The sequence below is a fragment of the Sciurus vulgaris genome, assembly GCF_902686455.1.
Source record: "Sciurus vulgaris genome assembly, chromosome: 2".
NCBI classification, from domain to species: domain Eukaryota; kingdom Metazoa; phylum Chordata; class Mammalia; order Rodentia; family Sciuridae; genus Sciurus; species Sciurus vulgaris.
In genome coordinates, this window is record NC_136462.1 from 149,676,169 (window position 1) to 149,701,780 (window position 25,612).

General features: G+C 36.8%; 1 protein-coding gene and 1 pseudogene across 4 annotated transcripts in view; one reads left to right on the top strand and one right to left on the bottom strand.

Annotated features, from left to right (window-relative positions):
• The window catches only part of LOC306653715 (general transcription factor 3C polypeptide 6-like), a 35,511-nt pseudogene extending 23,387 nt beyond the window's left edge, over positions 1–12,124 (bottom strand). The window contains exon 1 of the transcript in view: positions 11,957–12,124. The product of the transcript in view is annotated as a general transcription factor 3C polypeptide 6-like (transcript). The remainder of the gene's footprint in view (positions 1–11,956) is intronic.
• PDE8A (phosphodiesterase 8A) overlaps positions 1–25,612 on the top strand; it is a 145,077-nt gene that overhangs the window by 34,930 nt on the left and 84,535 nt on the right. The gene's annotated exons all lie outside the window — the stretch shown is intronic.

Here is a 25,612-nt window from a genome sequence, read left to right on the forward strand (position 1 = left end):
CTCTAGAGAGGTTATACCCATTTATAGAGTCATATTTTTGCCATCCCAATTAAAAAAAAAAAAGCTTTGCTAATTTGAACCACAAATAGCAAGTCATCATTTGAATGTGTAAGTATTTGATTATAGTAGAACTTTTAATGTATTTTTGGAATTATTATTTCTATTTTTGCCATATATTTTGCTTATGCTCTTTGGTCATTTTTATTTTGAGGTGTAAGTGCCCTTTACCTTAAGGAATTTACTCTTTGGTTTTATCATGAAAACACTTTTATCTGTTTTAAAACCAGATTTTGACATTTTTCATCATGTAGAATTTGTTCTGTATCCTGGACTCTCATAGTAGCAGGTTCTTAGGGTAGGATTGAGGGCAGTCCAGGCTTGCTGCTTCTCTTCTTCCATATCTAAAAAAGCAGCAAGGTCAAAGTTGGTTCATGATGCCAGGTTAAAACTTTGTTGTGAAGAATTAGAGTCAAAAGCGCTTGTTTTAGGAAAATTTGTTTGGATTACAGATGATATACAGGATTATTTTTAATTTTGTTAGGTATAGTAATGGAATTGTGTCTGGGTAGATAAATCTCTATGCACAGACTGAATTATTTATTAGGGGAAAATGTTGAATTTTCTTGAAAAAATTACAGGAAAAGGAAAATAAAAGTATGATAGTTACTGAATCATCTGGGTGATGCGTAGGTGAGGGTTTTTAAAAAAAATTTTGTCTTTTCTTTTTTAATATCTTTATTTATTTTATGTGGTACTTAGGTTTGAACCCAGTGCCTCACGTGTGCAGAGTAAGCACTCTACCACTGAACTACTGCCCCAGCCCATGAGGGTTCTTAATATTATTCTTTATTTTCATGTGTGTTGGGAAACTTTCATTTTAAAAAGGTCCTGGGTTCTTTGGAGGGCTTTTGTGTGTGGGGGTGGTGGTGGTGGTATTTTCTTCAGCTTCCCTGTGGTAAGTGTTGTCTTCTCAGGCCCTCTCACTGGCACTCTTCACCAGAAGGATCCATAAAGACAGGAAAGTCACAGGAGACTCATTACCTCCTTATATAAAATGCTTTTGGTCATTTGCAAATGATATAGTCTCTCTCAGGTACATGTTTTGAAGCATACCAGTTAAATCAACTTGCTACTTTTCTAGATCCTGCATCCGTGTTTATTTTGTATGTACCCTATCTGCAAAGGCATTTTGAAGTCCTTTACCAGAATTGTGATTTCAGCCAATTTCTCCTTGTAGTATTCAAAGCTCTGTGCTTGTAAAAAAACAGAGAAAGAACAAAACAAAACAAAAAGAAAAACAACTTTTAAAACTTTGAAATATTTTTAGGCTTATAGAAAATTTTGAGAAAATACAATACAAATAATTCTTACATACTCTTTACTGAGATTACTGAAATGTTATTTTACTGTCTTTCATATTATCTGTATCCATATTATTTTTGAACTATTTGAAAATAAATATATCTGATGTCATTTTTTAGCCTTTTAAAGTACAATTAAGAATCCAGAGTGTATGTAACAATAATCACAGTTCTGCATGTGTTAACAAAAATTAAAAGATAGCCTTAAATCTCTTATACATTTAGCAAATGGCATTAATCATCAGAAATTGACTTAGTCAAAGCAAACAGATAGATTTAAGACAGGTCTTCAAATGACATTGTGGCCCTTCTATGTCATTTACAATGTATAAAAGAGAGCACTTATTGGTTGTCTTGCCAGTAAACTTACATAAACTTTTATTTTATAAACTTTTACATAACACTTAGACAAAGGCTGACAATTCTCAAGTGTATACATATACCTAGTCACAATATTGTTATAACCTAAATAACAGTTGTTTAACAAGTTCCAAAGTAATCATTTAAGACTTTAAAACAGGTACAAACCTTAATTCCTTTAAGACTTAGTTTCCTCAAGTAATAAAACCTAATATAAGAAAACTATTGATAGGTAAGAGCAGATCAGTGTTTTAGTCTTTGCTTCATATCAGTATATTAAAGTTCAAATAACTTTGACTGTGCTAATTATAACCAATTTAATCAGACACAAACTTTTTGAGATTTACTTTCCATAAACCTTTTGTGACTTAACATAGACATTCACAAATTTACATCCTTAGTTTGTTCTCTTTCATCTTGAACTTTAGCCCAAGAATATTACTTTACCAGACAAAATACTTTCTCATCAAGAAACATTTCTTTCACCTTTTAATTTTGCATACTAAAGTATTTTCATACCTATAACTTTCTTTTATCTTTTTAAATTTTTTAACCGTAAGTCAATTGATGTGATGAATTACATTTATTGATTTCTGGATGTTGAACCAACGTTGCTTCCCTGGGATGAACCCCACTTGATTGTGGTACACTGTCTTCTTAATATGTTTTTATATGCTATTTGTCAGAATTTTGTTAAGGATTTTTGCGTCTTGTGTTCATCAGAGATTTTGTTCTAAAGTTTTCTTTCCTTGATGTGTCTTTGTCTGGTTTTGGTATCAGAGTGATACTAGCTTCATAGAATGAGTTTGGAAGGGTTCCCTCCTTTTCTGTTTCATGGAATACTTTAAGGAATGTTGGTGTACGTTCTTCTTTGAAGATCTTGTAGAACTCAGCTGAGAATCTGTCTGCTCCCAGATGCTTCCTCTATTTCATTGCTTGAAATTGATCTGTTTAAATTGTGTATGTCCTCCTGGTTCAGTTTGGGAAGATCATATGTCTCTAGAAATTTGTCGATGTCTTCAAGATTTTTCTTTGTTGGAGTATAGATTTTCAAGGTAGCTTCTAATTATGTTATATATTCCAGTGGTAACTGTTGTGATATTTCCTTTTTCTTCATGAATTTTAGTAACTTTAGTTTTCTCTCCCCTCTTCATTAGTGTGGCTATGGGTTTATCAATTTTGTTTATGTTTTCAAAGAACCAACTTTTTATTTTGTCAATTTTTTCGATCACTTATTTTGTTTCAAATTCATAGATTTTTGCTCTGATTTTAATTATTTCTTCTACTTTAGGGGTTGATCTGTTATTCTTTCTTTAGGGCTTTGAGCTGTAATATTAGGTTGTTTATTTGTTGACTTTTCCTTCTTTTATTGAATGTGCTTCATGCAGTGAATTTTCCTCTTAGTGCTGCTTTCATAGTGTCCCAGAGATTTTGATATGTTGTGTTGTCCTTCTCATTTACCTCTAAGATTTTTTTTTTTTAATCTCCTTCCTGATGTTTTCTGTTATCCATGCTAGTCTCCAGGTGTTGGAGTAGTTTCTGTTTTTTATTTTATCATTGGTTTCTAATCTCATTCCATTATCATCTGATAGAATACAAGGTAGTATCTCTGGTTTTTTGTATTTATTAAGGGCTGCTTTGTGGCATAACATATGGTCTGTTTTAGAGAAGGAGCCATGTGCTGCTGAGAAGAAAGTGTATTTGCTTGTTGATGGATGGAATATTCTATATATGTCTGTTAAATCTGAGTTATTGATTGTGTTATTGAGTTCTATGGTTTCTCTGTTTAGTTTTTGTTGGGAAGATCTATCCAGTGGTGACAGCAGTGTGTTAAAGTCACCCAGAATTATTGTGTCATGGTCTGTTTGGTTCCTGGAATTGAGAAGGATGTGTTTGATGTACATGGATGAGCCATTGTTTGGGGCATAAATATTTATGATTCCTGATTTATGGTTCCCTTAAGCAGTATGAAATGTCCTTCTTTATCCTTCTGACTAACTTTGGCTTTAAGTCCACTTTATCAGATATAAGGATGGAAACGCCCACTTTTTTACTGAGTCTGTGTGTGTGGTATGTTTTTTCCCATCCTTTTAGCTTTAGTTTGTGGATGTTATTTTCTATGAGATGAGTCTCTTGAAGGCAGCATATTGTTGGGCCTTTATTTTTAATTCAATCTGCTAGTCTATATCTTTTGGTTGATGAGTTTAGGCCATTAACGTTCAGGGTTTTTATTGAGATATGATTTGTATCCCCAGTCATTCTGGCTTATTTTTGGTTTTTAACTTAACTTAGTTTCTCCTTTGATTGGCTTTTCCTTTGGGGTAGTTCCTTCCTTTACTGACTTACATTGGTGTTTTTCATTTCTTCCTCATGGAATATTTTGCTGAGAGTGTTCTGTAGCACATGCTTTCTATTTGTAAATTCTTTTAACTTTTGTTTATCATGGAAGGATTTTATTTCATCTTCAAATTGGAAGGTTAGTTTTGCTGGGTATAAGATTATTGGTTGGCAACCATGTTCTTTCAGAGCTTGAAATATGTTGCCCTTTTGGCTTTTAGGGTCTGGGCTGAGAAATCTGCTGATATCCATATTGGTTTCTCCCTATATGTAATCTGATGCTTTTCTCTTGCAGCCTTTAAAATTCTATCTTTATTTTGAATGTTAGGCATTTTCATTATAATGTGCCTTGGTGTGGATCTATTATAATTTTGTACATTTGGTGTTCTGTAAGCCTCTTGTAGTTGATTTTCCATTTCATCCTTCAGGTTTGGGAAATTTTCTGATATTTCATTGAATAGGTTGTTAATTCCTTTGCTTTGTATCTTTATGCTTTCCTTAATCCTGGTAATTTCTTAAATTTGGTCTTTTCATGGTATCCTATAGTTCTTGGAAGTTCTGTTTATGATTTCTTACCATCTTCTATGTTTAGTCAACTTTATTTTCAAGATTAAATATTTTGTCTTCATTGTCTGAGGTTCTGTCTTCCAGGTGATCTAGTCTGTTGGTGATACTTCCTAATGAGTTTATTTGGTTTATTGTTTCCTTCATTTCAAGAATTTCTTGTTTTTTTTTTTTTTTTTTTTTTCCAGAATCTGTCTTTGTTGAAATGATCTTTTGCTTCCTGCAGTTGCTCTTTTAACTGTTTATTGGAGTGATCATTCATTACCTGCATTTGCTCTCTTATCTCATCCTTTGCTTCACAAATCATTTTAATTATGTATATTCCGAACTCCTTTTCTGACATATCTTCTACCATATTGTCATTGAATTCAATTAATATTAAATCTTGGTTTGTTTGGAACACTTTCTTCCCTTGTGTTTTCATGTTGTTCATGTATCCCCTAGCAGTGCGGATCTTAGGAGTTGCAGTTTCCCCCCTATAGGCTTATAGTGACCCTGCAGGTTTTCAAAACATCTTCTTTAAGGGGGAGATTATTATTAGCAGCACCCAGAAGACAGTATGCAGCCCTAACCAAAAACCCCCATGAAGATGTTAACAGTATTGTCATAATAAAAAGAGAGGATGAATTCACTTATTATCTACAGTATAACCAATAGATTTGCAATGAATTCTATAGTTTCTAATGGTGGACAAAGAGGATGGGGAGGGATATAGGATGTAACTGTTAATGGCATAAAAGAAGAGTAATTAGAAGTACTAGATCATAGGAAGAATGAAAGTGGAATCAAAAGATGTTGGTTGTTAGTATGAGAAAAGGGAGAAACAGACTCTGAGGAAACAGGTGAACAAAAGGAAAATAGAGTGAGGAAAAGTAAAGAAATAAAAACTTTAAAATTTTCACAAAGGAGAAAAGAAAAAGAATCTTCACTGTAACAGTCATATATTATTCAAACCTCCCAGGCTACAGTAGCCTGATGCTTGAGAGGTACCTGACAATGAGCTTCTAGTCTCCACCAGGTGTCTTAGGATGGGATTTGTCCCACCTAAAGATGGCAGCTTCCACTTCCAGGATAATCCAAGATGGCTGCACTGGCTAACAAACATGTTGGCAAATGGGGAGCTGCAGTGTGGGGCACAGGTGCTGAGTCCAAGTGGGGCATGGTCAGTTGGGCCAGGGGTCTTGGAGGCAGGGGGTGGTCAATTGGACTGGGGGTCCTGCAGGTCATGACTGTTATCCCAAAATGGTGGCAGCCACATGTAACCAAACCTGTGGATTTACAGGTAACAGTGGGCAGCAGGTGATATGCTGGGGGTCTGCAGGCTACCAGTGGATGATTAGCAGGTGAACCTTGGGCGATGGGTGATGGGTAGGTGAAAGGCAGGCTATGGGCAGGTGAGAGGCAGGCAAACAGGCAAATGGCGGATGATAGGTGGCAATCAGTGAGTGATCTGCACTCAAAAAGTAGGTGATATACTGGCAGATGCTGGGTGATCATGATGGACAAATGGGGTAAACAGCAGGGGATCAATGAGCAGCAAAGACTCCCTCACAGAGAAACAGATTTCTCTGCTTGAAACCTGAGTTATGGATCAAGTGACAAGGAACACAGCCTCCCTGTAGTCCGTCATCTTGAGCACTGAGCTCAGACCCTTTCTTTTTTATATTATTTTTAATTTTTTGTTTGAATATCCATATGTGTTTTCACATATATTTCTATATATGTTTGTGTTTGTATATGTTTACATGTGTATGAATATACCCTAATGGCAGCCAAATTCCTACTTATGCATTTTTATATATATTCAGCTACATAATCATAAACTATAACTAAAACAAGTTGTAAACATTCATCTCAAAAGAAAATAACTATATACAAATTTAAATTCATTTAAATATTTTCATGTATATTTTTACATATGTATTCATATTTGTCTTCCTATATATGGATAAAAAAATTTCAATCCCTAAGCTAACCCTATTTTTCTGTTAGTGCTCTACCTACCAGTACACCTCAGAAACACATATAAACCATAACATTTTACAATGTACCTATATATTTAGGGATATAAATTCACATAAAAACCCATAGACATTATATATATATATATACTATTTCCATATGCCTAACCCAGATTTCACATGTAATATAACAATATTGCTTACCTTAAAAATATCCATAGATAAAAGTATATGTAACTTTTGATATATAACCTCAATATTCATATTTATATTCATATGTATTGATATATATATTTCAAAGGTAACCCATCCCCTAAACCAAATCTGTAATTCAGAACTAAACCTAACCTTACCTATAACCATGAGCCTTTTAAGCAAAAATTATAAAGATTGCTTTGAATATCCATATATATTTTCACATATGTATTTCATATATGTTTATAAACATTTTTATATATATGTACCCGAATGGCAACCAAAATTCTACCCCTAACTTTTCACATATATTGTTACACAATTATATCTTACATCTTACAAAATGTAAACATCATCTCCAAAGAAAAATAATTATATACAAATCCATACCCATTTAAATATTTTTATGTATATTTTTACATATGTATTCATATTTGTATTCATATATATGGATAAAGATATTCAAACCCAGTGTTATTGTGTTGTGGTCTATTTGATTCTTGAAGTTGAGAAGGGTTTGTTTGATGTATGTAGATGCTCCATTGTTTGAGGCATAAATATTTGTTATGTCTTGTTGATGTATAATTTCCTTAAGTAGTATAAAAAGTTTTTTGTCCCTTCTGATTAACTTTGACTTGAAGTTCACTTTATCTGCTATGAGAATAGAAACTCCTGCTTGTTTACACGACCCATGTGATGCATTTTTTTCCCATCCTTTCACCTTCAGTCTGTGGATGTCTTTGCCTATGAGGTGAATCTCTTTGAGACAGCATATTGTTGGGTCTTGTTTTTAAATCCAATCTGCCAGTCTGTCTTTTAATTGATGAGCTTAGGCCATTTATGTTCGAAGTTATTTTTGAGATATGATTTGTGTTCCTGGTCATTTTGGTTTATTTCTGATTTTTAATTTGAATTAGTTTCTCCTTTGATTGACTGTTCTGTTAGTGTAGTTCCTCCCTTCGATACTTTTTTACTTTTTTTTTTTTTTTTTCCATTTCATTTTCATGGAAGGTTTTGTTGAGAACATTCTGAAGTGCAGGCTTTTTGGATGCAAATTATTTTAATTTTTGTTTATCATGGAAGGTTTTTATTTTCTAATCTGAAGTTTAATTTTGCGGGATGTAGGATTCTTGGGAGGCATCCATTTTCTTTCAGAGCTTGGTATATGTTATTCCAGGTCCTCCTACTTTTGAAGGTCTGGGTTGAAAAATCAGCTGAGAACCATACTGGTTTCCCCCTGTATTTAATCTGATGTTTTTCTTTCACAGCCTTTAAAATTCTATCCTTATTCTGTATGCTAAGCAGTTTCATTATTATGTGCTTTGATGTGGCTCTGTTGTAATTTTGTACATTTGGGGTCCTGTAAGCCTCTTATACTTGATTTTCCATTTCATTCTTTAGATTTGGAAAATTTTCTGATATTATTTCATTGAAATGATTGTGCATTCCTTTGGTTTGTATCTCTGCACCTCCTTCTATCCCAATACATCTTAAATTCGGTCTTTTCATATTATCCCATAATTCTTCGAAGTTCTCTTCCTGGTTTCTTAATGTTTTCTCTCTGTGGTCAACTCTGTTTTCAAGAGTATATATTTTGTCTTCATTGTCTGAGGTTCTGTCTTCCAAAAGGCCTAGTCTGTTGATGATGCTTTCTATTGAATTTTTAATTTGGTTTATTATTTCCTTCATTTCAAGGATTTCTGGTTTTTTTTTTTTTTTCCAGAATCTTTATCTCTTTATTGAAGTGATGTTTTGCTACCTGTATTTGCTCTCTTACATCATCCTTTACTTCACAGATCATTTTAACCATGTACATTTTAAACTCCTTCTCTGACATTTCTTCCAATGTGGTGTTGATGAATTCTTTTTATTTTATTGCTTGGGGTGATTTGTTCCCCTGCTTTCTCATGTTGTTTGTGTATCTACCCATCTAACAGTATGAATTTGAGGCAGTATAGTTTCTACCCTGTGGACTTGTAGTATCCCTGAAGGTTTCCAGTACCTCACTGTTTAGGGAGACAAATAATAACAACAACCAATGCAAACAATTTGCAGCATTAAACCAAATAAGACCTACTATGATATCTACAATGTTAATTATCACAATAAACAGAAATAATATGATCAGTTATTTCGTATAATAAAAACAGCAAGTTTGCAAAAGGATTTATATTTTCAAATGGTAGACAGGGAGAGAACAGAAGTGATATAGGATGTGATGATTATGAGGGAGGAGGAAAGAAGACAAAAGATTAAAGGAAGAGTGAAAGAGAGAACAATAGAGATTGGCTGTTAGCAGAAGAAAAGAAACAAGGGAAACAGGTAAGAGGTAAATAGCAAAAATTTTAAAAATTACAAATAAAAGAATACAAAATAGAACTAAAATATACTAATCAAACATCCTAGTTCACAAAAAAACTAATCCATGTAAAATAACTGGCTTCATGCTAAAGATGAGAAGAAAAAAAAAATTAAGAAACTGTATAAATGTCCATTAAAGTCACAATTAAACAGTGAAAAAGAATTTTAAAAAGAAAAGAAAATAATCTTGATGAAAAGTTAAAGAATTCTTTCTGCTGGGTTAAAAATATTCTCAGCTTCTCTTCTCAGTGGTTTTAGATGGGGTCTTCTGGAGTGTGATGCTCCACGCTCTGGATTGCTAGAACGAGAGAGGTAATCCCATAGACAGAGTTCCTGGAGGCAGAGGTTAGCTTATGTGGATTTCACACTCTCAGTGAATGCTAATTGGTTTGGAGATTTTAACTTAGCACACCTCCAGCACCCAGTACTTACTGGTCCACACTGGAAGACTTCACCCCAGGGATCTCCCCTGTGTTCCACTCATGTGGTGGGGGAGCCAATTCTTAGTCCTATATGTCACCCACAGACCTCTTGTTTCCTGGTCTTAGTTTCAGTCTCCAGTCTCTCCTGCCCCCACTCTTCCGAGTTCCTGGCCAGATGCATGTTTCCCAGCTTATCCTACAAGCAGCTGGGTTGGAGGGCACAGGTAAAACTGGGTGGGATTCCATGACAGTTGTCCCCTGTATAAACCTCTCTCCACATTTGATTTTCTTCTGGTCACTTAAGCATGCTCTGTGTTGTGCAGTATATGTTTACTGGGCCTGTATTTTGTGCCAAACTCGGGTTTGCCAGGAATCAGCTTCCTCAGCTGCTGGCCCCCTCACACCACAGCTGCAAAATGGTTCTTTACTTTGCCTTCCATAAACTGCCTAGAGAGATGGTGACTTCTTTAACCTCAATGGATATTGTGCATTGAGTCCTTTGATTTGTTGGGCAGTGTTCTTGGTCTCTAAACACTCTGTACCTAGATACATCTTGAGCCTCCCATATATGCAGGCTCCTTTAATTCCCTTATCCCTCTACTATGCTCATAGAGGGACCTCACTGGTTGGAGCTTCTGGCTTGGCTGTGGCAGCAACTGTTCCCCTGGGCACTTTTTCCTTATTTCATTATATCCAATGTCCTGTGTCTCTGGTCTGCTTTGACTGTCCAGTTTTAGGTTCCAGTAAAGTTCCCCCTGTCTTTTTTTGTTCACCCACCTTGCTGAGAAGCTGCCTGCTTTCTTGGTTTCATGCCACAGAGCAGCCAGGTACATGACCTCCTCTATTCCACCATCTTGGATCTCCCCCTGATGTCCTTTTATAGCCCTTCAGTGTTAAAAACAAGGATAGTCTATTGTCAATACAGCTGTCAAAATCATGAAATTAACATGATTATAGTACTGTTAGCTAATTCACAGAACTTATTCAAATTTGTATTTTGTCCCACTAATTTCCTTTATGGCTGCCAAGTTTGAATATTTGTATCCCCTCTGTAAAATTCTTATGTTGGGCCAATGCAATTGTATTAAGAAGTGCAACCTTTAGGAGGTGGTTAGGACATGAGAATGGGATTCTTGCCCTTATAGAAGAGGCAGGCACCATCATTGAGGAATGGGTCCTTACCAGACAATGAATCTGCTAATTCCTTGCTTTGGATTTTTCCAGTCTCCAGAACTGTGAGCAGTAAATTTATATTGTTTATAAATTATTCAGTCTAAGATACAAACTGAACATCACTTATTCAAAATGCTTAGGACCAGAGAAGTTTTTCAGATTGTGGATTTTTAAAAAAAATTTTGGAATATTTATATAGACTTCACCTTATTGAGGGCTTTTATTATTATTATTACTATTTGTGTGTGTGGAGATTGTACTAGGGATCAAACACATGGCTGTGCACATGCTAGACAAGCATTCTGTCATAGAGCTATAGCCCATATCTTAATTTAAAAAAATGTTTCTTTTTGAGACAGAGTCTTGCTATTTTGCTCTGAATGGCCTCAAATTCCTGGGCTCATGTGATCCTCCCATCCCAGCCTCCTTAGTGACTGGGATTATAGGCCACTAAACCCAACTTGGATTTCAGATTCTTGGCTTGGGGATACTGTATTTTAAAGCAGCACAAACTCAAATAATATCAAAAGAAAAAATTATAATTTTCTGATCAGTATCCAGTCCACGATTATGCATTTAGTTGTCATGTCTTTTTAGTTTTAATCCGAGACAGTTCCTCAGTATTTATCCATTGGGATTTGGACATTTTTGAAGAGCACGGACCAATTATTTTGTATAGTTTTTCTTATATTAATTCTGTCTAATGTTTTCTCACTGTAGATTCAGTTTGTATGCTTTAGGCAGGAATGCCACAGAGGTGAAGTCGTGTCCCTCAATGCATCACAGCAGAAGTCACCTTCTGTCTGTTGGTTCCGTTACTGATGATGTTCCCTGTGGTCGCTGGATTAGGGTGGGCTTTTCTAGTTTTCCTCACTGTTTTAGTCTGAAATGAATAAATACCTTGGGGGAGAGGATAATTTGAGACTACGTAAATACCTCTTTATTTTTTAAACTTCCCACAACTAGTTTTAGTATTCATTGATTTTTGCTTGAAACAAAACCATGATGGTTACCAAATAGTGAGTTTTAACTCCTGGGTGGTGCTTTTGGACAGCTTGTATTTTAGCTTGTCTTTTAGGTGTCTGTCTCAAATCTTTTTTGGTTGAGATACACAGCAGATTTATGGAAAAGAGCAGCAAGATCTCAACAGTGGTTTAGACTCATGGTTACTTCACCTTTCTTACACCTCTTTAGAGAGGACTTAATGGAGTTCAGCTCTTACCCCCTGCTTGATGGTTTGGACACTGTTTGCCTCCACCCATTTGCTGCCCTCTAGCCCTAGCCGTAATCCATGGTCCACTGCCAAGATGATGGGCCAGGGCATTGGTGGAGGGGTGTGACTATGTTCCAAGTGTTCAGGGAAGGAGGAGAGGTCAGCAAGAATGAACATTGTAATATTAAACATGCTTTTTTTTAAAATGTCATCTGTGACACAGATTATATCAACTAGAATAAATCAGTCAAGGCTTCTTTTTTAAGACGGGGCTTTAGCATGGTAGCATGTCATGGATTCTGTATAATAAAGAGAAGATTTTGTTCATTTTGTTGAATGGAAAATACATGAACATGTTTACACATTAAAGGGAGAGAAAGAAATGAATGAGAAGAAATGAATGATCAGGATAAAAAATTATTTTGAGGGATCCCTGAAAAGGTAGGCTTATGTGGTAGGATTAACTCTGAGCTAGAGGAAGAACACTTATTTTAGGGAGACACTGGAAAAAAGGAAGTGAATGTTATTATTTTTGTAGGTGGTTTGCAGGCATGAAGTTACTGCATGGTTGCCTCATTTTTCTTTGTGAAATAGGAGTGAGATCATATCCTAAGAGTAAAGGAATACAGGCCTTGAAAGACGTCATTGATTAGGGAGAGAGTTATGGGGAGTAAGTGATTTGTCGGGTTCATCAAAGGATAACCAGACAGCTGGTGATAGAGACCATTTATTCTTCATGGCCTTAGTCTACAAGGCCATGTAATTTTGTCCAGCAGTGTTCAGCAGTCAAGGTGTAGAAGCAAAAGGTGGAACAAAAGAGTGGGACTTTGGAGAGGTGGTTGAGTGAAGTATCATAGTTTCAGACTCCAGGGTCTTTACAGGATGGGGAGTTGGACTGGGGAAAGAGAACATGAGTGCAAGGATCAGAGGTCAGAGAATTAACAGAAGAATAGGGCTCAGAACTGCCAGTAGGATAGGTAAGTTTGTTGGAGACTAGGGTATTAGAGTTAGCATTTCCAATGTGGGACACTTTTGGACTGTGAGGGTTTGGAGTGAAGTAGAGTGGAGGTGAAGATTATTGATGTGGGATGAAACTTGTTGACATTGCTAGCTGGGTTATTTATGTGGACAGTGACACCCCCAAGTTGATGGCAGGTCATTGGTGGAGGGCCGTGACTGTTCCAAATGTTAAGGAAAGGAGGAGAGTCCAACAAGACTGAAGATTAGGGCTGGGGATATAGCTCACTTGGTAGAGTGCTTGCCTTGCAAGCACAAGGCCCTGGGTTCAATTCCCAGTTCTGCAAAAATAAAATAAAATAAGATAATGAACATCATATACAAATGGCATAAACAACCTTCAAGGAGGGTGGTATTTTTGACTTCCAAGGAATCGGAGTTTGGTGGAGTTGGCTGTCCACAGCCAAAAAGTTGGTAATTGGATAGTTATATTATTTCTTTTTCTTGTAGTCACCTTTCCTTCCCTCTTTTCTTTTCCTGGCTCATTCCTGCTGGCCCTTCAAGAATGAGCTGTGAGATCACTTCTTCCAGGAAATCTTTCTTGACCTCTGTGGTCTTTCTATCCCCATCACTCCTGTGCCTTCCTCTAACAGCAGGAAGCACACTTTGTAATCATCACTGTTCTTGCCTCATTGAGATTGTAACTTCCCTGTTGAAGACAGGAGACTATCTTTGCATTTTTCACATATATTTGACTGAATAGTAAGAAATTGTCATTTAGTAAGTGAATTTGTTCCAGTTTGTTATTCCTCTGCCTAATAAGTGACTTTCCTTTGTCAACTCATCATCAGTCTTTTTCTGAAGTCTCAAGCCCTGTTCTTAGTTTGGCTTTAGCCAAGTTTTGTGCTGATGAACACAGATGTTTCTTTCTCAGTGACCAACAAATGTTCATGTGGACTACAGTCAACCTCTTCATCCTACTTAGGGTTTTGTTTTGTTGACTTCCTTTTCCTCTGGATTTTTCTGTACTCTATAGAAAGGGCCAAAAGAGAAAGTTTTCCCCAGTTGCCCCAGTTTCTCAGCTCTCTTTTCATGCATTTCATCCTCCTTTTGATTCTTAGTGAGTTATCTAAGTGCCACACAGAAATCAGGACTCAGTCTAGCTATTCTCCTTCTGGTGTGTCCTATGCTGCAGTTTGTTGGCTTAAATGTCTTGATGGAGCTGCTACTGCTCCTGTGCTTGTAAGTCACTCTTTTAAAAAAGTGGCTTTAGTTTACCAGTTGTTCCAGGTACAGTTTTCCAGAAATTTAATGATCTGTGTGCATTATACAATAAAAGGAGCATTGAACAACAGCAGCATATCCAAAATTCAGGTTTATCTAGTATAATAGTAAAACATTTCCCTTTATGGATTGGGGCAGACATGCTGTGTGTAAATCAGATAAGTTAGTTTAGGCATTTTCAGTAGATTCCTGTTCCCCTTTCCTAGCTGATTTTCTCTTTCACTGTCTCAAACACAGAGTTGTTTGTTCTTGCTTTTGTGGTTACCAAGAAGGTAATGTAAGTATGTTCTTCATATCCCAGGTCCACCATAAGTTATGCTTCAGACCTCTTCTCCTTGAAGACAGCTGAATTTTTATTGGAGGTTTCTTCCAGTCCCTACTCCCACTACCTCTCTGAATTGGACCTTCCATTTTGAGGGGCCCTCCCTGAGGTCAGTTCTCTGAGATGATCTATTTTCATGAGGCACTTGCTTCAAGAACTTCCCCTTCCTTGGGGAGGAGAGTTTCTCAAAGCCACCATTTCCAGGCTGTTCATGGGGTCCTGTTCTAGCCATGAATTTTCCTTTTTCAGAGCCATTTTTGTAATTGTAGCATGATTAGTGACATTTAAAGAAAGAAAACCCCATGAGCCAATTTCACTTAAGTTGTCTGGTCTGCTGGGCACTCTGCATCCACCAGAAATGCCTCTTACTCCCCAGCTCACCCCTGTTTAAACTCTGGTAATCCTTTAGCAGGTTAATCTGAGTTTATATTGAGATGAAAGTTATCCATTAACAGAAAAATCTGACCCTGAAGAGGGGCTGACAGCTTTGAAGGTACACTGGCCTCGTTTAGACCAAAAAGTCTTTGCAGAACATGGGGACTGTAAGTATCTATTTTGGTAGATAGTTGTGCAGGGGTATCTGACCAACCTTAGGAAGGCAGGAACTTCTAGAAGCCAGGATAACATGTCCTATCTTCGTGCTTCAGGCTTTTAACCTAGTGTGGGTCTCAAGTCTTTTTAATACTGGTGTGCGTGTGTGTTTATATATATGGCGCAATACCCCACATTCTCCTTTGTGCCATTCCACCTTTCCCATCTGTTACCAACTGCAAAAATACCAACCCGTCTGAATATGTACAGACTTTGTGGGAACTTCACACTATTGAATGCCAGGCTCCAAATATTGAATTAGAGTTCTCTGAACCAATGTTTGCCACACTGCCCACTAATGAGTCATGACATCAGGTTAGCAGGTTATACCTAGTACTATTGTTCTGGTTACTACTGCTGTGAAATAAACCACCTCAAATTGAGTGGCTTTAAACCATAGCTATTTTATTACGCTCTTGGATTCTGTGGTCAGGAATTCAGGCAGGGCGTGATAGAGAATGGCGTATCTGCACCACAATAATGGGGTGGAAATGGAATCATTTGGAGGCTCTTTAATGCACATTTCTTGTGCCTGTGCTGGGGAGTCTTGAAGGCTGGTTAGATCAGTTGGGACTGATGGCCAGTGCCGGTAGTTAGCCTCTTCATGTTGTTGGGGCGTCTCACCAGCTTGGTGGCTGGGTCCAAGGGAGAGCCCTTAGAGGAAGCCTCTAGAGAGCTAGTGTTCTGAGAGCACAAGGTAGAATATTTGCATGACACTTAATAACCTTGTTTGAGAAGTCACATGATCTTGATTGGTGAGTGCCTACCCATATTCCAGGGGAGGGTACACAGGTCCACATCTCTCAATGGGTAGAGAGTCAAAACATTTGCAGGTGTTTTGAAAACGGTTTCAACTTTGTTTTAAAACAAGATAGAATATGAAAAAACAGAGTACTTCATGTGCAGTATGAATAAGTATTATAAGACTTACACTTAAGTTATAATGTGTGTCTGTATTGTGGTTATAATTTGTTTTTCTTACTACAGACAAAAATATTTTTAATTGCTTAACTATAGCTAATTTGGTTTATTAATGCTAGATTTTAATCTCTTGATACTTTAATAGAGTACAACTAAAAACCACTCAGTAGCAAAGATCATAGGTATTTATAATTCTTAGTTGTAAAGGTGAGAACCTAAGGAATTGATTGAATACTTTTGTTGAGACAAAAGCAAGGCCTCTCTTTTTTGCGATCCATTTTTCTTGCCCATTAAGAAGTCCTCAAGGCTCTGTTGGACCAGACTTGGAGAGTCCTTGCACTGCAGAACAGGCTGGGGTGCAGACCAGCATTCACATTATACCTACAATTTTGGCCTAATCTTTGCCAGTTTTCTACAAGAATAACAAACAGATATGAAGTAAAGAGGGCATACTTCTTTTTTTAGGCAATCCAAAATTCTCTAAGCATCTAGAAGCAGAATCATGGCCCATAACAGACAGTACCCGGCCTGAGGAAGGTGTTGTTTGTGGTGAAACAATTTCCAAGAAAGGCTTTCCACCCTTGGTGTGTAACTGGAATGAAATATTGAGATTGGGGTCTGTTAGAGAAGACACACTTGTCAAAACTGTTGCCTCTACTTACTATTACTTTCTGAGCGTACTTAGTTATTTTCACTCTTTTCAGGGAAATGTATAAAAATGACTTAGCAATGTCATTCACTGTAATCTTACAAAACATTCCATTGCAAAACAACAATTTTTGTGGAATGGTCCATAAAATGACTAAATGTTTGCTAGAATATTTCAGAAAATTTGCACAATTTCATGCTTGTTATGAAAATGATACCTATTTATTCTAGAAAACTATATATAAATACAAATAAGAAGAAGCTAGAAAATAAAAATCATGTTGTTTTGTCACTTAGAACCACTGATTTCTTTCTTTTTGAATATCCTCCCTTTCACTTTTCTGTGAATATATATATACATGTACACACTTGAAAAAACAAATAATGGGCTCTTGTACTGTTCTGAAACCTGCTTTTTAAATGTATGTGAGCACATTCTATGCCAGTTTACTTCTATTATTACAAACACTTCATAATTTTACTTGTATAGAAATAGTATTTAAACACAACATTACTGACAACATTGAACCATCATAACCTCTGCTACACGGAACATCTATATAACTCTTTTCCCTAACCCTTAAATTTAAATAAAAAATATGTAATATACATACATGGCACAAAGTATCTTTTCTTTAGCAGATGTCTCTGTTGAATCAAAGTGTATGAACATTTTTAAAACTTTGCATATTTACTGCTAAATTGTTCTTCACAAATGTATTCATTTATACTCCTACCCAAAGGGGAAAAAATTCATTCTTTGCTTGCTTAGTGTGTCATTTATTTGGATTGTAATCTCCTTTTAGCCTTTTTTTTTTTTTTTTTTTTTTTTTTTTTGGTGGGAGGGAGGGAGGCTCTCAAAATTCTACCTGTCCTTCAAGGTCCATCAAGGTCCATCTCAAGTACCAACTCCTTCCTCTTGGCCCCTGCCTCCCACCGCCCAGGACAGTGAAGACTCCCTTCTGATCTGTGAATTTGTCTCATCCTCTCCTTTCAATTGCAGTTTTCTTTGACAGCATTAAGCTCTGTGTCTTACTCATTTCTTTAACTCATTTTTAAATCTTCCTTGGCATGCAACATATTTCAGTACATTTAGGACTCAGTAAATATTGAATTAAATTGAAATCCACAAAAAAGATTGATGGCAGCAAAAATTAACCTGTCAAGAGAGAGAAAGAATTAAAATGTTTGTCAAGTTGAAGACTATGCAAAGCTAATCTGGAAAGGACATCATTCTGGTATTTCATTTAGGCAGCCCAGCCTTGAGACTCCTTTTAAACAATAGCTGACATTTTGTCATTATTCTTGTTTTAACCATGGATAGAAGGATTCTCCCCAAACCAGGATTCTTTTTGAATGTCCTGATTTTCTGTTGAAAGATATATTCCCAATAAGTTAGTGTTCTTTAGTCAGAAAATTACATTTCTCTTATTGCCTTTCTCTTCCCTGCATACCTTGTATTTATTCAAAAGTCCTCCAGGTCTGTTCTGTCCTTATGAGTTGTTGTTTATTTGTTGAAAATAACTTTGTTTAAACTTTAGAGTATCATTCACAAATTTGCAGAGGCAATGGGCAGGGTTTTTTTTTCCTTTTTTTTTTTTTTTTTTTAAACCAAAGGCTGTTTTCCATGTTTGTAACATCCATTATGTTCTGCCTTATATCCTTCATCTTCCCAAATATATAGAATTTTACTTTCATTTACTCCTTTTGTCCCACTGGGTTGTGTGTGTGTGTGTGTCTGTGAGAGAGAGGTGAGGAAGGGAGAGGGAGAGGGAGAGGGAGATGTGCTGAGTGAAATTAGAAAATGCAGCCTATAAAACCCAGAGATTGAAGCCTGACTTTTTGCTGCCAAGCCTTTGCCATAACCTTTTCTGTGAAGGTGCACATTCTGTCATTGTTCATCTCTGAGGTTTAGAACTGTCAGCGAGGACTCCTCAACTGCAACCGAAAGCATTCACTACTAAGACGCTATTTACTCATCTCACATAACAAGAAGTCTTAAGGAGAGAGGTCGAAGATGATGAGTTGGACAGCCCTGGGACAACTTCTCTCTGGGTATCAGGTGGCAGCCATATTTTCTTCTTTTTTATGTTCCAGCTTTTTTTTTTTGATTCATTGTACACGAATGGGGTACAACTTTCATTTCTCTGGTTGTGCACGGAGTCACACCATTTGTGTAATCATACATGTACATAGGACAATGATGTTTGTCTCATTCTCTTTCCTTCCCTTGCCCCTTCCCCACCCCTCTTTTTCCTCTGCATAATCCATCCTTCCTCCATTCTTGCCTTACCTGCCCCCCATTATGTATCATCATCCACTTATCAGAGAAATCATTTGGCCTTTGGATTTTGGGGATTGGCTTATTTCACTTAGCATTCTCCAATTCAATCCCTTTACCTTCAGATACCATAATTTTATTCTTTATGACTAATATTCCATTGTATATATATCTGTATCTATATATCTATATATATAATCATAGTTTCTTTATCCATTCATCTATTGAAGGGCATACTATTGTGAATTGGGCTGCTATAAACATTGATGTGGCTGCGTCACTGTAGTATGCTGATTTTTAAGTACTTTGGGTATAGGCCAAGGAGTAGCTATATCAAGTGGTAGTTCCATTCCAGATTTTCTAAGAAGTCTCCATACTGCTTTCCAGAGTGACTGCACCAATTTGCAACCCCACCAGCAATGTATGAATGTAGCTTTTCCCTCACATCCTTGCCAACACCTATTGTTGCGTATATTCTTGATAATAGCCATTCTAATTGGGGTGAGACTAAATCTTAGGGTAGTTTTGATTTGCATTTCTCTTATTACTAGAGATGTTGAACATTTTTTTCATATATTTGTTGATTGTTTGTGGATCTTCTGTGAAGTGTCTGCTCAGTTCCTTAGCCCATTTATTAATTGGGTTCTTTGTATTTTTGGTGTTTTTTGAATTTTTTATAAATACTGGAGATTTGTGCTCTATCTATAGTGTATGTGGCAAAGATTTTCTCCCACTCTTCACGTTGTTGATTGTTTCCTTTGCTGAGAAAAAGCTTTTTAGTTTGAATCTATCCCATTTATTGATTCCTGCTTTTATTTCTTGTGCTTTGGGAGACTTGTTAAGTAAGTCTGGTCCTAAGCTGACGTAATGAAGATTTGGGCCTGCTTTTTCTTCCATTAGGTACAGGGTCTCTGCTTAATTCCTAGGTCCTTGATTCATTTTGAGTTGAGTTTTGTGCAGGGTGAGAGATAGAGGTTTAATTTTATTTTGCTGCATATGGATTTCCAGTTTTCCCAACACCATTTGCTCACATGGCAATGTCTAAGGTAGGCAGGTTACTTTAACAGGGAGGAAGAAAATAAAATAATAATAAAACCTTTCCCCTGTCAGCAGCCCTTTCCTCCTGTCCCACTGGTCAAGGGTTCTGTTCACCCATGCTCTGCTGCAGAGAAGACTGAGCGGAAGCATCTGGTGGTCTCTGCCGCCATCAAGGGTGAGGGTGAGGAGAAGAGATGCAGCTGAGAAGATGACCTTTAGAGGCTGTCAACAGGTGCGATTCTCCCTGATGTGGGCTCTAGCTGCTCCCGTTACTCCACAAGCGAGCTCTAGTTGTACTGAGCTCACATCTTTTTGAGCTCTTTCCTTTTTTGATATCCTAGAGATGTTTGAGAGTAGCTCCTATGACTTGTGCCTGGATTTTGGCTTCAGCTGTGACTTCAGTTCCTTGAACCTGTGCTGTGGTTTTTCTTGCCTTGCTCTCCCTAGCCACCGTCACTGGTTTCCTTCTCCTGTGACAGGCGAGAATTAGTCACTCACTTTTAGCACTGGCAATGATCAGAGTGGTGGTTGAAGGATCACTCTGCCTTTGAGCTAGCAGGGAGTGTCTAGAATGACCTTTATTGTTTTAACCTGATATTTGTGCCTGGACACTTGAGTGCTCACCTGACTAGAGCACTATTAATTCCTGAGAATCACCAGTGAAAAAGCCCTCTATCATCTGACCCTGCCCTCTCTGCAGCCTCAAGTAATATGAAATCTTCCATCTCAGCTAGACTTGGCCTTGTAACTGAGCTTCACCCCTCCATCCCTTTGCACATAATTCTTCTTTTTCTAGAATGTTCTTCATACCTAACAGAGCCCTGATTTTTCTTCAAGATTTACCTCAACAGGCAATACTTTACAGAAAATTTTTGTGATTTTTTTTTTTTTTATTTTTTCCTTTAGGCAAAGTTAATTAGTTACTTCTCAGTCACACTCTGTACAAGTTTTTGTTGTTAAACATTCACAGGGTGTTGTAATTGTCTGTTTTTATATATATATATATATATATATTTATCTTTAGCTTCTGGAAGATCAGATCTATGGTTTTATTTCTATTACTTAAGTGCTCTGTAGGCTTAATTCATAAAAGGTGCTCTGTAAATATTTGTTGAAATGAATGACAACTTCACATCTGAAATTATTCTCAGATAGGAAATCAATGATATATTAAAATATGATAAAATACACAAAATATTCTGTTATTTAAAACTGAACCTGATAGCCCATTATTTTCTTACTTGGCAGCCTAGACTGAGGCCTCCACTGGATTAGCAGTTAGCTTAAGACCACATAGCAATGAGAGGCGGAGCTGGGACCATACCTCTAGATCTTTGTCTCTTATGCCTTGCCTTCCAGTTGTTAATACCATCTAACTAACTAGATGAAGTAGATTTGTAATTAGCAATGTTGCATGGCTGTCCAAGGCTTGTCTTTTTCCTCCTCTCCCCTGAACTTTATTTGTGTGTGTTTGTGTGCGCTCAGGGGGAACGGGGATTGAACTCAGGGACACTCAACCACTGAGCCACATCCCCAGCCCTATTTTGTATTTTTATTTAGAGACAGAGTCTCACTGAGTTGCTTAGTACCTCACTTTTGCAGAGGCTGGCTTTGAGCTTGTGATCCTCCTGCCTCAGCCTCCCGAGCTGCTGGGATTACAGGTGTGTGCCACCATGCCTGACTCCCCTGAGCTTTTGAAACTCTTCTGGATCTTTCTGTGCCTCTCTGCTTGCCCAAGTCCTGCCTGCCATTCTGTACCCAACCTGATAATGCCTTTTCTGACCATCTTAGTCAAAATTTCCTGCAGCCTTTTCTGGGTTTCCACAACTGGTTAGCACATGAGGCTGTGCAGTGTAGTGACTGAGTGACCCTTGCGGGGCACTCAGGCCTGAGTCCAAGTTCCATACCCCCACATATTAACAGTGTGACAGGTCAGCCTTTCAGAACCTGCTTCCAGATCTATGGTTAGGAATAATAATAACAGTTCCTACCCTATAGGATTGATATGTAGTAAACACACAGACATCATGGGCTATCATTGTCAGTGGTGACTTCCTTATGAGTTGCCGGAGGCTAATTACTGGCCTTTTCTGGTTCCAGGTCTTCTTGTGCCTGATTGCTAGTTTGCTGAATCAGGGGTCACTCAGTTTTGAAAGGTGCATATCCCATCCCTCAAACACTTGTTGGAATATTTTTGTAAATAACATTTATTTATAATTTTTATTCCCTGTCACATGCCAGTGCTTTGCCATCTGGAGGTTTGTTCATTTGTGTAGGGGATGTTTCTTTGAAAAAGTTGTTTCTAAGGTCTGCTGAGGGAAAGAACAGAGTGTTTTCTCTCCTTACTTCACAGCTTCAGCCAGCTTTGCAGTTCCACACTTGTATAGCTCTGAGTCTCTGCTAATTAAAGAAATGGATTAGAAAAGACAGGCTAATGAAAACTCACAGACTACAGGCAATCTGCACAAGTCCTCCTGCTTGACACCACAGTTCAAGCTCACCTGTTGATGTGAACAGAGTGGTCTGTAATTATCTTGGCTGTCTTTCTGATTAATGACCTGTAGAGACTGTCCACCCATGGTATAAGACTTGGATCATTTTGTTTGGATTTTATCCATCTTGTAAATGAGAAACCAGGAAAACACAGCATATTTATTAAAGAGGAAACAAAGGTCATGGAAACGGTATCTTTTAAAAAGAACTCTTGGTTACCTAAATTTTAAGGACGTATGTATGCTTATTTTATTTCTAAAGGCCTGTGGAATAAACCCCTCATTTTCTCTGATTTACCAGGAAACTAAAATGTGGAAAATGTGATCTTTAAGGAGCATGACTTCTGGTTTATAGGGTTGTTTATTTTAAAGTTTAACATTTCAGTGTCTTATTATACTCTTGGTTAAAAGGAAGTTCTTTTGACTATCATGTAATTATTAAAATTGTAATTTAGATCTGTGTGTCCAAGAAAAGACCCAGCTTTAACTGAAAAAAAAAAAAAAAAAAAAAAAAAAAAAAAAAACACAGGAAAAGGATAAATTCTATGCATTGAAAAAAAAAAAAGGGATATGTATTTGTATGTTAACAGGGATTACTTTAGAGTAATAAGATTTCAGGGAATAGCTTTTTATTTTTTCCTCTTCTCTATATTATGTGGATTTTAAAGTGACCATATGTTATCCTGTATTCAAAATAATTTTAAAGCCATTTTGTTCTCAGAGGGAAAAAAGTAGAAAAACATTTGAATATGGTAAAGTCAGTCTTTTTCTACCTTCCCAGGGAAATTACCCCAAGTACCTAGGAGAAAAAGTCACAGGAATAAAAACTCTCATCTGTGAAATAATTAGATGTCTAAAACCCCAAGCCAAAAAATAATTAGAAAGGAGTTTTAACAGATTAAACTAGGAGTAGGAGAGGAAATAGACAAGAAGGCATGTGGAGCTACAGTTCTTAATAAAAAAAGAAGCAAAAACAAAGACAAATTGGCACATAGTGTTTTCGAAGGTGAGGGATATACCCTGGAATTCAAAACCAAGATCCTTTGTTCAAAATAAAGGAAATAAGTATACAAATTGGTGGCAGGAGCTTCCCTAGATCCCATTTGATTGCACAGTGCAGCAGAGGCAGAACTGAATGAGGATTGAAGTAGCACTTGGGGGAAGTGGTCTGACCATGAGTTAACAAGAAAAAAGACTCCACAACTGCTTTTGGTTGGGAAGAGCAACTCAGGAATACCTGCCCTGCCCTACTCGCACACAGACACAGTCCCACCTGAAAACATGGCCCTGACTCTTTTCCCAAGTGAATCTTCAAACAGTTGGTCAAAGAGAAACTGTCCTCAAAAACGAGTAATCTGAAAATGCATACAAATTCAGGATCTAGTCAGACATAAGAAAAAAGATGCCTAAGAACAGCACTAGAAAAGATGTTGGCACAGAACAAACAAAAAATCATAACCAAATGCTTTACCAGTTTTTTTAAAAAGTGTTAATCCATTGTAAACAAACAAACAAACAAACAAAAAAAAACTAGAGCATAAATTAAAAATACAAAAACTCAGGGACCAGATGGCAAGCTGGGGGAAAAAGGAACCTGAGTTCAGGGAAGGGGAAAAGAAAACCCTTAAAGAAGAAAGGCATAGGACAGTGTATGGAAAACAAGAATGAGTAAGTGATATGGTTGAGAAGTACAAGAATTTTAAGTTATAAATCAAGAAAGTTTCTAGAAATAAGAGAAAGCATGAATCTACACTTTGAAAAGACACACTGTGTTCAGGAAAACAACATAGATGGCCAGCCTTGCAGTGGAGCTCAGTGTTACTGGACTTCAAGCATAAAGAACTAGGGTGACCTGGCTGAAAGACCAAGGCCCTGTTGTAAAAGGGGAAATTTCCACTGCTTCATATTATCAGGCAACACAGGAGGATTCTGAAGCAACAGTGACAAAAATCCCTGTGACCCAAGGATTTTATATTCAATGAAATAATTTTTTTAAGTATAAAAACAGCAGGTGAGTTTTTAAACATAAGAGATTGAGAAAAAGGATATTCTCATGAAACTCTTCTTGAGGAATCTGTTCAAAGACAAACTTCAGTCCAGCACGAGATAACTAGAAAAAATTTATAGCAAAAGAATAGTGATGAGCACTCTATTCAACTGTGGGTTTAACGAATGTGGAGCTCAGTGCCATAGAACAGCATTTAAAGCTTATGTGAGCCGACAATGCCATCTTTAATAATGAGGGTTCAGAAGGTACCGTTTAAAGCTGTCAGATAAACTAATGGAGGTGTAGGTTTATTTAATAGGACAAAGCTAAATAGTAAAATATAGCAGATTGAAAAGTAAAATAGCAGAGGGATGGTGCAGGTGAGGAAAATGTTTTGAGTCCACCATTTTTCATAGGGGATTAAATAGATGTCTAAAGAAATGAAAGTTTTTATAGTTATTAAGAAAAGTAATTGGGTTGGAGTTGTAGCTCAGTAGTAGAGCACTTGCCTAGCATGTGTGAGGCACTGAGTTCGATCCTCAGCACCACATAAAAATAAATAAAGGCATTCTGTCTATACAACTGAGAAAAAATTTTAAAAATGCTTCCCTTTAAGAAAAAAAATAATTACCAGACAAAAAGAGAAATCAAATATGAAAATATATATGCAAATGAAATCAAACAGACTCTACAAAGGGTAACAAAAGTAATTGATAGAACTAAAGCCAATTCCTGTTGTATCTATAAATATAAATGGGAGTTGGGGGTCATAGGATGGCATCCACCGGCTGAGTCATCAGGAAGTCAGACCATGTACTCCACCAGTATGATTCCTTTGCAGAAGAAACAACTCAAAACCTAGTGTTTCAGAGCTTTGAGGTTAACAGGAGCACCATCTCACCTTCAGGTGTTCACTTTAAATTGATCTTTTCACTCATCTAGTTATAGTGAATGTACTTAGTGTTTGGTTTAAGGTGATTAGCTTCACTCCTTTGAAGAAATTAAAAATCCAAAACTAATAAACCAATGAATTAAATTTAAAAAGACCAAATTATGATTTATTTTGAGTAGTTATATTAGAGGTTTTGATGAAGTTTTTTTTTCTCAAAAACTTATCTCTGGGTCTAGCACAGCAGCGCATGTC